This window comes from Bison bison, unplaced genomic scaffold (genome assembly GCF_000754665.1).
Source record: "Bison bison bison isolate TAMUID 2011002044 unplaced genomic scaffold, Bison_UMD1.0 scf7180017864514, whole genome shotgun sequence".
NCBI lineage: Eukaryota > Metazoa > Chordata > Mammalia > Artiodactyla > Bovidae > Bison > Bison bison.
The window spans coordinates 957294-960633 of NW_011495067.1; positions in this window are offsets into that span (position 1 = coordinate 957294).

Below are 3340 nucleotides of genomic sequence, written 5' to 3' on the forward strand. Positions count from 1 at the left end.
CAGCGGGAAAGCGGACGGATCACACGTGCGAGGCTTCTCCGTGTCGCTCAGGCTTCCCGTAGCGTGAGTGCCCTGGGGAGCTGTTCAGCTCACTGTGCTTCACTGACTCAACACAGTCACAGCCCAACCAGGCAGAAGCGGGTGGGACCCTCAACGGGGGCGATCGCACAGCACGGTATGGAGGACGTGGGAGGAGAGAGATTCCCGCAGCCGTCTGTGAAAAATGCACACAGGACAAAATAAGAAATAGCAAGTACTGAATACACAGGTTATGTTATTAACTCAATTTTATTATTATTATTTTTAATTTTTTAAATTTTATTTTATTTTTAAACTTTACATAATTGTATTAGTTTTGCCAAATATCAAAATGAATCCGCCACAGGAAAAAATATGGAACGCTTCACGAATTTGCGTGTCATCCTTGCGCAGGGGCCATGCTAATCTTCTCTGTATCGTTCCAATTTTAGTATATGTGCTGCCGAAGCGAGCACTAATTTTATTTTATTTTTAAACTTTACATAATTGTATTAGTTTTGCCAAATATCAAAATGAATCCGCCACAGGTATACATGTGTTCCCCATCCTGAACCCTCCTCCCTCCTCCCTCCCTATACCATCCCTCTGGGTCGTCCCAGTGCACTAGCCCCAAGCATCCAGTATCGTGCATCGAACCTGGACTGGCATCTCGTTTCATACATGATATTTTACATGTTCAATTTTAAACTTACCTACTCCATGGCTAAGAGGACGCACATCCACACACACAGACACACACACAGTATGTGAGACCTTGAATCACGGTCTCATCAATTCCTTATGAAACAAAGATCTGAGGAACAGCTTGGTGCTGCCAGGTAGAAAGGTGTGAGGGCTGTGCATTCATAAGAGGGTGACTTGAAAAGCCACTGAGGAACAAAAAGGAAATATTTTAAGAATACCTGAGTCATAAGTATTTTTTATTTTTTTGTCTCAATAATTCTCTGGAAGCTGGACTGTTTGGGAGGCGGAAACAACTCCCCAAGATGCCTGGAAGAATTCCTTCCACTTCGTTTATTCCTCAGGGTTAACTTTTTAATGACTTTGATGAGTAGAATTATTTCAACCTGGTGTTTTTCAATTGCAACTTTTAGAGAGGGTTTGGATAGTGTCCTCTGTCTTTATTTCCCCTGTGAGTAGTTGCTGGCAGAGAGCAGAGGGGCTTCTTCCGTCACTTGGCATATTGTTTCTCTTTGCAAATAGGAAGGAATACTCTTATCATGGAATCAAACTAGAACAAGGCTTCCAACCACTCTAAAAATAGAGTGAAAATTATGATACTGTGAAAACTATTATATTAATGGGATTGAAGAAAAAAGTGCAGAGGGGGAAATATTGGGAAGAGCCATTTTCAGAATTTCCAAATGCAAGGCTTTACACTTTCTGAAGACTTAGATTAAATTTTTCATTTCATAGGAAGCTGGCCTCAAGCTTTGGCACTTGTCACACCTTTATTTCGGCTGGCATCGCTCTCCCTGTGGGTCACTTGGTTGTTTCACCTGTGTGCTTTCTTCATGCAGCCAGAGTCTCTTAGTTTGTTTGGTTTGTTTCCTTCCGTTGACATGTCTGAGTATCCTGATAGCCCTAGTTCTGCTGGGTGGTATGTGACTCTCAAAATGCTATTCGTGTACTTTGCGGCCAAAACGCCATGGAGCTGAAACGGAACATTGTTTTTCATGATTTATAACAACATGGGAGGAAGATTAGATATCTCACATAATTATTTTGGATTTGGCAGGTTCTTGAACTGGGTTTTAAATGATTAGAAGAAAAAAAAAGCCCCCTTTGAGCAAAATACTGCTTTGTCATCTTGATTTTAGAGTGTTCTTGCACTCAAAGCAGCGAAATGTGTGGAAATGTAAAAAGGAATACATATTTCTGAGCTTTAAGAAATTGCCTCATTTTTTTTTTTTTTTCATTTCTATGGCACATTATTGGTAGGTAGGAAGTTGTCTGTTTCTGTAAAAACACCTGGAGGAATTCTACCTTCCCTGGACTCAAGGAAGATTCAGCTTTTCTTTTTTTCACTTTGGGTCAGATCAGTAGTACAGGACTCGGGCAGATTGCCCCACAGGCCTCCATAGAGCCCAGAAATCCAGGCTATTCTCAACATACTCTGTTTTTCAGTATTTGTCTCCAAAGTAGGATGCTACTCTCCAATTTCATGAGTAGTTAAGTGAGAACCCCACCTCTCTACCATTTCTCTCTGCCAGAACCTCCAGAGAGCCAAAGCCTTAATTCCATTCTATTTCATGTAGATCACTGTTTTCAGTTCAGTAGAGGCAAAGAACTTCGAGTTGGAAACAGTCAGAGAAGAGTGATTTTAGATCATCAATTTTGCAGCTAGATGTTAGAGAAAAAAAAATATCTGACCCTTCAATCTTGGAAATAGAAAGTTATAAAATATGCAAAATATTGCTCAGCAAAAGGCACTAACCTATTGGTATCACAGCATCTCCACATAAAGGATAGCAGTCTAATTCCTGCTGAAAACAATTCTGAATTAAAGAGATTAAAACTGGAATTTTGTTGGCTTTTCAAAACCTAACATGTAAGGGGCAAGTCAATTATTTCATGTAAATTCCATGATATGGAAAATACTCAATCTGGAGACCTTTTCATCTCAATAAAGTTTTTAATAGCTTTTTAAAAAATGAGGCACCTGTTACATCCTAGGCATTACACTAGGTATTTTACAAAATTAAAAAAATAATTTCTCCCAATTCCTAACATTTTAGTTATAATTGTTCCCATTTCAAGATTTCTCAATTAAACAATTCAATGCATAAAACTGCAAGAGAGGACAACCACCTTTGAAGCTTGAATTCTTTGATTGGAAGATCAAGTGCAAAAATATTTCAAGACCCAGAAGAAAGAAAATATTAAAAAGTTGAAAATCAGGATAGAAAGGATAAGGACTTGAAAGGATAAACTTATGGAGCCAAACATGTGACTAATAGGAATTGTAAAGAAGAAAATGTAAAATGGTGAAAATACAATAAGTAACAATATTGTGTTAATTATCTATAATTCCTAAACTAACTTGTCACTCCAGTGATAAAAGATGCTACACGTCGATGCAAGATATTCACACCTCCCAAATAAGAATGGTATCCACTCTCTTTTTCCAGTAGTTGAACTTTCTTATATTCTTTTCTGTGGCTTGAGCTGATATTCAGTTGTGAGAATTTCATTTCTAGCTAAATCAGAATCTGTTACATGCAATAGCTCTATCAAGCAATGTACTGAAAATGTGAAACATTTCAATGAAATCCATCCTTTAGTCAAACAGCTGAGATTT